Here is a 9,570-nt window from a genome sequence, read left to right as displayed (position 1 = left end):
GCTATGTCTCTGGCTTCATTCCTTTTTGCCTTCCTTACCCTCCTACCTGGAGTCTTCCCCAGCTCCTCCCCCTCATACCTTGAAAACACCAAATTCTCCTTCTAAGAGTGCAAGAGCCTGAGGCCAGAAAAGGAAGCTGGTTGGACAGCTTCCAGCTGGTTGGCTGGTAGGTCTGTCTCCCAGCCAAGGCCAGCCAGGAACCAGAGGAGAGCTGGGCTATCAAGGAGAGGTTGGGGTGGGCTGGCTGAAGGAGACAGCAAAGAAAGAAAGGCAGGCAGTGACCAGAACTTGTCATCTTCAGTCTTCAGGTAGGTGGGGTAGGCTCTGGCTCTTAGCCCTGGCTTTATAGACTAGCACACCAGCAGACCAAATTCCCATCTCATCAGACTAGCAGCAAGGGCAAGACCACAAGGCAGTGTGCCATCCCACTGCCCCTGGAGTGGTCCTCTGTCTACAAGGCTCAGGTGCCACAGAAGGTCCTGTTATTTCAACCACACACTCTTGGGAACACCCCCCATCTTTAGAATAATAAGTTCTCAGGTGCATCACGCTGTTCTGAGATGTCAGGTAGCTGCCAGTTCTCCTCCCACTCTCCCAGTCCTTCCCCTTCATGTCCATCTGCTGGACCCACATCATTTCCAGTATTGCCCAGCTGGTCCTGGAAAAGGATGTCCTGGCCATTGACAGGAATTAGCATAGAGAAGTTCCCAAAACAACCCTGTCTTTCAAGGACATGCAGAATCAGCTTAGGTCATGACACTGTCAGAAATTTCAGACACGAGAGAAAATCTTAAGAGACCTACCTGCCTTTGACCTTTCAGACGGCACGGCCACTGCTCTCAGACAAGTGCCCACTTTGCTTGAGACAGGAAGCTAGCTTCAGGTTCCTATGGAATAGAGTTTTCTTTCCTTACTCTCTTCTCACCTAACATTTTGCTCTGCAGACAGCTGCCCATTCTCTAAGCCCGGCCTAGAAAGCATTGCATAGATGGACCTACATGGATGAGCCAAGCAAGAGAGAGACAATAAGGAAACTGGAAGGCTTAAGGTGGAAATATAAAGGACAAGCATTAGGCCAAGCCCAAAGGCCTCCCAAAGGCTACTGTCTTATCGCAGTGGAGTTTTGCTTTATCATTCAAATTTTAAAATTTGTCAGTCCTGGTCTTCAGTTGGAAGTCTAAATGGAACACCATAATTATTTGGGCCTAATTAATTTGAGATCATTGACTTTGAATCAATGACTTTATTGCACAACCAATAAAGAAGTCATTTGGTCAGTAAATTAAGAGTATAAACAATATTGCTAGAAGAGACATGTTTAGTCTGTCTCAGAGTATGCTTTTCAGGCACTTTAGAACTCCCCCTCTAGAATCAGCAAGTACAGAGGCTAATTATCATCAGTCCTGATATATTTGTTAAAGGAACATCTACAAGATCCTTACTGATGACCTTCTGTAAGACATTAGTTTGAGGCACTACATATGTACTTGAAAATAATAAAGTTGCATTTCTTTATCAAAAAAAAAAAAGAAAAGAAATTGCTCTCATGGTTGGTTTCTATACTTCATATTTGCTTCCCCTCAAATTGTGGTACTGGCTGTGTGCCGTGGAAGGACACACAGCTTATAAAGGGAACTGAAAGAAAGGGCAAATGTCCCAAATTGTCGGGAAATAATCTGGCCACAGACAGTGCTGTGGAGAAAGCTGAAGGGGAAGATGGTAGGTTGCAAAATAACCTAGAAGAAAATGTAGCCAGAGCTCTCTTCCTCATAACCAGTCCCACGTGGAAGACAGTAGAGTTTGTCCAGGACAAATGGGTCTATGAAAGGTATGGGGATATCTCTATCCTTTCTGCTCCAGACCAAATCAGTCCATTTTGGGATGAGGCAAAGCTCGTATAGCCTTGAAGTCTACCTGAGTAGGTTTTGGCAACATTTCTGCAGAGTGTGTGTGTAATGGGCAGTAGGGAGGGACACTGCACTGAGATGAGGGGCGACTAGATGGTGCACATTCCCGCAGGGGTCAGTGGGGATGGGACACAGAAGACACTGGCTCTTACAACCCAGACCAATCTCAGAATAACCACGAGAAGCCGGGACCAGCCCAAGCGTGTCCTGGCCCCTTTATTATAACTCTTGCAGTAGTCATGGTGGTGTCCTGGAGGGTCACAGTGGCTGTAGCTCACTCAGTGCATGTAAAGTATCAGTTTTCTTTGTAATGGTTAAGAATAAAGCCAGATTAAAGTTTACTTTGATCTCAGCTCAGGGTCTTTGAGATGGGTCCTTTGCCAAGAGCACTTTTCTTTCCCATGCCTGGCTTCCTCCCTTCATTCAGATACTACCTTAGGCATGACATCTCTCAGGAAGTACCTCATAGCTGCCCTCAAGTAGCTAGCATTCCTGGCATTTCTTTCTATTCAATTTGCTTTTATTCATAAACACTAACTCTTGATCAGTGCGGGAGTTTTGACCTGCTCTGTTTCTGACCTAAGCCAGTTCACCCCTCCTTAGGCAATCTGGTGTTCCCGTGCTGCCAAGAGGTCACCATATTGTCCACTTAGTGTGGACACCAGATTGGCATGGTGCATTACAGTCTAGAACTCCTGGACTCAAGCCATCCTCCTGTCTCAGCCTCCCTAATAGCTGGGACTACAAGCGTGTGCCACCAAACCAGCCATAAATACTAACTCAAATTTAGGTTATAAAAATGGGTGGATGAATGCATGGATGGATGGATGGATGGATGGATGGATGGATGGATGGATGGATACAGTATGTTAAAGTATATGCACATAACAGAGGCTGGAGAGATGACTCACCAGTTAAGAGCACCAAATGCTCTTCCAGAGAAGAACAGGGTTCAGTTCAATTCCCAGTTTCATGGTGACTCACAGCTTTCTGTAACTCCAGTCCAAGGTAGGCCACACTTGTCTTTTTGGCCTCTGTGGGTACATGCACAAAGTGCACAGACATGCGTGCAGGCAAAACACCCATTGTCTTAGTCATTGGTCTATTGCTGTGAAGAGACACCACAACCACGGCAACTCTGTACGAGAGGAAGCATATACTGGGGCTCGCTCACCAGTTTCAGAAGAGTAGACCCTCACCATTGTCACCATGGCAGAGAGCATGGCAGCACACAAGCGGGCTGGCGCTGGAGAAGTCACTGAGAGCTGCCCATGCAAAGAGGAATTGGGCCTGGCTTGGGCTTTTGGAGCATCAAAGCCTATCTCCAGAGATGCACCTCTTCCAACGAGACCACACTTCCCAACCTTTCACAATGGTTCCAACTAGGAACCAAGCATGCAGAGATGTGAGCCCACAGAGGACACTCGCATTGAGGCCGTCATACCCATACACACAAAGTGCACAAATAAATAAAAAGAAACAAATATGTAGAGACACAACTGACTGCTAGAGGATCGTTGCCAAGATATAGACTCTGCTGGCTGGGCACGATGGAGCATGCCTGTAATCCCAGGACTCAGGGAGATAGAGGCAGGCGATTTTAGCCTGGCCTACAAAGCAAGTCCAGCACAGCCAAGGCTACACAGAGAAACCCTGTCTAGGAAAACAAAAAGATTCTGCTGGTGGTAATGCTAGAAAATAAGACCAGGCTCCCACTCAGATAGAAGAATTCCCCACAGCATGACTCCTTTACCAAGAGAACTGAAACGTGATAATTTCATCAGAAAAAAAGATGACAAGCTAAATGATCAAGACACTAAGAACACATCCCAAAACAGTAGAAAATTAGTAGCTCAATATCAATAACAAAGGGAGATGCTGAACAAAAAGATTTTCTTTTTCTAAAACAAGGTCTCACTGTGTAACTCTGGCATGCCTGAAACTAGCAATAAAGACCAGACCAGCTTAAAACTCAGATCTTTGTGTCTCTGCCTGCAGAGTGCTGGGGGGTAAATTTGTGAACTCAATCAAATTGAGTCTTTAAAAAACATCCCTTGACCTGGGTAGCCCTATGTCAGTAATCTCAGCCTGTGGGACCCTAAGGTAGGAGGCATGTGTTTAAGACCAGCCTGGACCACAGAGTAAGGCCCTGTTTCAACATCAAATGGGCTGAAGAGATGGCTCAGGAGTTAAGAACACTTGCTGCTCTTGGAGAGAACCCATCTTCAGTTACCAGCACCCACATCCAGAGACCCACAAGCACCTATAACTGCAGTTCAAGAAGCACCTGATGACTGCTTCGGGCCTCTGATGGAACCGTGCACACACATGGTATACACACCTACACTTGAGCACACACATACATATAAAATAATCTTAAAAAAAAACTTAGCTCCAAGATTGAAGATCTGTTTTCTTGAATTCTTCAAAGAAGATTCTTACATTATTTAAACTCTACTAGAAGATAGAAAAAAAAAAAAAAACTTGAATTGCCTAGCTGATTTTATGAGAGATGGTATCATTTTAATAAAATTTTATATTGCTTATAATAGCTCCATGGGAATTCGAGGAAGTATATTACAAGGAAAATGTCAGTAACAACTCAAACGAACTGAAAACATGACTGAATAATTACTTAAAATGGCACTGAGAAGGCTATCCAGAAAACTCAGTATCTATTCATGGTTCAAACATTGAGGGAAAACCTACTTGGAAATGCATTTGTGTTCAGAAATGAGAGGAAGAGAGGAAGCCCGAAAAGCTAATAACTGCAACTGTATCAAATTTGATGTCAGACTTTGAAATCCTGAGTAAGGAGGTTTTTTTTTTGTTTGTTTGTTTTTTGTTTTTTTAACTAGAGACAATGGCTGGGTCGATGTCTACCAGTAAAGCACTTGCCAGATAAACATGAAGGACCTGATTTCAGAACCCCCCAAGCACACACATAAAAAGCCAGGTATGGTTGTTTGCATCTGTGATCCTAATGCAGGGAGGTGGCGACAGGAAGATCCTGTTGCTTGCTGGCCAGCTAGTCTTGTTGAATCGGGGAATTCTCAGGTCAGTGAGAGATTCTTTCTCAAAAATCAAGGAGAAGAATGATCGAGGAGGACCTGTGCGCACACACATGTGCACTTGAATCTGCATGCACGTGAACACACATGCATACACACGGTTTTTTAAAGATTAAGCTAAGCACAGTAGCCCATATCTGTAAGCCCCAACATTCGGGAAGTTGAAGGAAAAGAACCACACATCTGAGGCCAGCCTGGGCTAAACAGTGAGACTATTTTTAAACACACACACACACACACACAGTAAAGAGACAAACTGTAACAAACAAAAAACATACTGTGTTTTGAATGAACACAACTGTTTATGACACCAAAAGAGACAGCCTATGGTGGCCTGAGTGAGAATAGTCTTATATAGTTGCATACTTGGTCCCCAGTTGGTGGAACTGTTTGGGAAGGATTAGAAGGTGTGGTGTTGTTGGCAGAGGTATGTCACTGAGGGCCTTGAAGTTTCCGAAGTTTCTTGAAGTTTCCATTATCTCTCTGTCTCTGTCTGTCTCTGTCTCTCTCTCTTTCTCTGCTTTGTGGTTGTTGTCTTATCATGTAAGCTCTCAGCTACTGCTCCAGCACCACGGCTGCCTGCTTGCTGCCATCCTTCCCACCATGACGATCTGGACCCTAACCCTCTTGAACTGTTAAGCCCCCATAAACCTTCCTTTTTTAGGTTGCCTTGGTCACGGTGTCTCTTCACAACATCAGAAAAGACACAACCCAAACAAAGGAACAGCCCCAACAACAAAGAGCCTTGGAAGCAGGAAGCTCAGTCACAGGATGCAAAATTCAGTCAAATGCGTTTTTAAAGGCTAGAGATAGAAAACTGATAACAAAGGGCTTATTTTTGCAACAGAATCCAAACAAGCCATGCTTGAGTCTTAGCGTGTGTGGTATAATGTATTAAAACAAATTTAAAATAAGGATGACAAAAATTAAAATGTGCATACATGGAAAGCTGACCCTAGAAGACTAAAGGTATAAAGATTAGCAAGTTTTTCCAAAGGAGTTGATCCTATACCGGTCAACGTGTTTACTGTATTTTTTTTTTAAAATGAAACATAACACACAGTTTATGAAATTCAGCATTAATGGTAACCAGGAAGAATCTGAGTTCTTAAAGAGAAAATTAATAGGTAAGCCTTATACTTAGTATTTAACCAAACAGGTTTTTAAACACTTAGAGTGTTTCATTCTCACTAAGTGGCTTCATTATCAAAATATGATAAACATGAAATCTGAAAACTCATCATTCACTTGACTTTGACTTGGGAACTATTTATGGACTGGCTGCTTCGAACCAGGCACCACTCCAGAGGCCAGCAAAGGTTGAGGGGAATGGGCAATTAGCAAGTCAACAGATAATGGCAGGACAATGTCAGAGGGTGAAAGTGCTATGAAATGATGGATAGGGCTGGCCAGAGGCCCTACTTTGTACTAAGCCACTGAAGCTGTCTCTGAAGAGGTTGGCTTTTGGGCTAAGATCTGTGGATCAGTATGATCTTTCAAATAACAAGCTGAATGAATTATGTCCCCTCAGCTCTTCGTCTGCTTCCTACCAAGAGAGAGAAGTAAACACCAACCTAGCCACAAACCTGTCCTACAACGGTGTCCCGACTGCAAGATCTGCTAAATGATAGCACAAAGTTTGAGGGACTAACCAACCAATAACTGATCAGACTTAAGACCCACTCTATGAGATGGAACCCATCCCTGACGACACTGCTTGGACTAGACCTAGGGCAAAGCCAAATAAGATGGCCTAAATACACACACACACACACACACACACACATACATACATACATACATAGAGAGGGGGGAGAGAGAGAGAGAGAGTGGTAAGATGACTCCAATGATATTCTGGTATTCTCATAGTGCAGTGCCTTGTGCCACCATCATCAGAGAAGCTTCCTCCTGCAGCAGATGGAAACAAATACCACACCCAGACATTATACAGAGAATAAGAGACCTTGGAACGCTGCCCTTAAATGGGATGTCTTCATCAGATTCCTCCCCTCAGAGCTCAGAGAAGCTGGTGGAAGAGAAGGCAGAAAGAGCGTAAGAGCCAGGAGGGGATGGAGGACACCAAGAATGGAAGACCCTCTAAGTCAACATGATCAAAGCTCATGGGAGCTCAGAGACTACAGCAGCATGCACAGAGCCTGTGTGGGTCTGCACCAAGTCCTCTGCCGTAAAAGAACTTTTATTTGCCTGTTTCAGTTGTTGCCTCGGAGGTTTACTGGTTCTGTCTGCTAACCTAGGCTGGGCCTAGTCCTCAAATCTTCTAGCCTCCTTACAATCTAACCTAGGCCTAGACCATTTTCAGGCTCTGAGACTTGCTACTTAATAAGCCTTTCTTGTTCTTACTGAGCTCTGGGCTGGCTGATGCAGCTCAGCTGTTCTGGCTCTAACTCCTCTCCCAGCTAATTTATTCAATCTGGCTTTTCTCTCGCCCCTGAACTGCTTTTCTTGGCTTCAAACTATCTCCAGCAATCTTTTCTAATCTCCTAGCTCCTTCTCATTCTCTGGCTCATTCTGTCTTTACCTGAGTTATCTCTCTACAACTTCTCTCTCTATATATATTACTGTCTCTCTTTTCTCTGTGTTGCCTCTTTAAGTAGGTTCCCTTTCCTCTCTCTTCTTGTGAGAGTTGGGCGTATCCTATTCTGTCAACTCTTTCTCTGATTTGTTGATTTTTCTGCCACTCAATTGCAAATCACTTTTAAACATGGGTGCTTCCTTCTACAAACTAACTTTACCTTAATTGTTTGAGATTAAAGGCACACCTGGACCTAAGCTTTCCTTTACCTGAAACTTGCTCTATACCAGGCTGGCCTTGAGCTCATATCTGTTTGTCTCTGTCTCCTGGATTAAAGGCTTGTTTGTATTCTAGCCCGAGCACACAGAAGGAGAAGGTCTTTGGAAGGTATCTCTTGCCAGAGCAGCCATGTGGCCCCCAGTGATAGTTTTTGTTCTATCTTTTATTGTTATTTTTACAAAAATGAATGAAAACCTAGCCACTAGGGTAAAGGTTAACCACTAAGGATCATTACTTATACCTGCTGAGAGAAAGAAAAATCAGATTTCTCCAGTGGAATGACACTGGGTACATCAACCACTCCAGGGGAGTTAGGTCCCCTTTTCAAGAGTATTAGCCAACAAATAATGGACTCCACAGTACTTTTTGTGTGCGACTTTCTTTGGTTGCACTTTTTGTTTTTTTGTTTTGTTTTATTTTGTTTTCTGTTTATGTTGTTTACTAGGTTTGGGGAGTTTTATTTCTTTATTGAGTTTTCTTTTTTCAGAAAGAGTTTAAAGTTGGGTAGGTATGGAAAAAATTCTGGAAGAACTTGGGAGAGGAAAAGAATAAGATCAAAAGTATATTTAAATTTAAAAAAATTGTTTTATATAATAAAAATATAAAAACCCCACAAAGACTGTGAGAAAACATTTATAGTGTAAATGGCAAGAGAGTCTAACAACTCAATTTAAAAAAAAAAAAAACAATGTAAAATTGAACAAATGATAGGATAATTTACAAGAAGGAAACTGCAATCCAGAAAACCCACCACCGTATTGGAAAATACAGAGACAATAAAGAAATGCAAATAATCACCCCTAGAAGCCAAGGTCACCTCATGTGGAGACTGGTCTTCGTTACATTTTATTGCTAAGCTCCAGGCCAATGCCCTTTTAATAGCAGTTGGCAGGGTATTTTAAGATTTTAGATGAGCTTTCCATATGATTCAGCAAAGGAAATTGATTCTACAGAAATAGAGGCTAAGGCTACCTCTACCCAGTTTGCCACCGTGGCAATGTTTTTCATGGTTAAGAAAACAAACGGAAAATAGCCTCTCAACGTCTCAGCTGCGGGAGTGCCTGCATAAGCCATAACCAATAAGGACTATGGAAAGCCTACAGGAGCTGCCTGATGCACCCGACAGGTTGATAAATAAAAGGAGAATTGAACGGTCATGTGAAGATTAAAAATGCATCTCCCCTTGGGTCTCTATTTGAATAAACATAAAAAAAACTGGACAGCATGTTAATACCAGTTACAAGGAAACCTTGAGGGAAGGGAAAGGTGGACTTCTGGCTTTTACTTTGTACTTTTTTTTTTTTTTAAATACAAGATCTCACTATGTAGCCCAGGCTGGTCTCCAACTCAAGGTTCTCTTGGTTCATCTCCTGAGTGCTGCTGAGATTATTTTGTTCTATATTTAGAATAATATATATGTGTTAGTATGTGCATATGTGTGTGGAGGCCAGAGGTTGGTGCAGAGAATCTTCTGGTGCTCTCCAGCAGATTTTTCTGAGGCAAGGTCTCACTGAACTGGGAGCTCACTGATTCAGCTGGACTGGCTGGATAGCAGCCTCAGGGATCTTCTTGTCTCCCTAGCCCTATGAGTACAGACACACATCACCACAGCCAGCTTTTTACATAAGTGCTAGGGATCTGAACTGAGGTTCTTTGCAGACCAAGCCATCTCTATAACCACACTTATTTTATTCTTTTTATCAAAGAAAGAAGACAATCTCTAACTACTACTAATTATTATTATTATTATTATTATTATTATTATTATTATTATTATTAT

Source organism: Psammomys obesus, unplaced genomic scaffold (genome assembly GCF_907164565.1).
Source record: "Psammomys obesus unplaced genomic scaffold, mPsaObe1.curated_primary_1811, whole genome shotgun sequence".
NCBI classification, from domain to species: domain Eukaryota; kingdom Metazoa; phylum Chordata; class Mammalia; order Rodentia; family Muridae; genus Psammomys; species Psammomys obesus.
The sequence above is the reverse complement of the archived record's forward strand: the minus strand, read 5'-3'. Positions refer to the sequence as shown.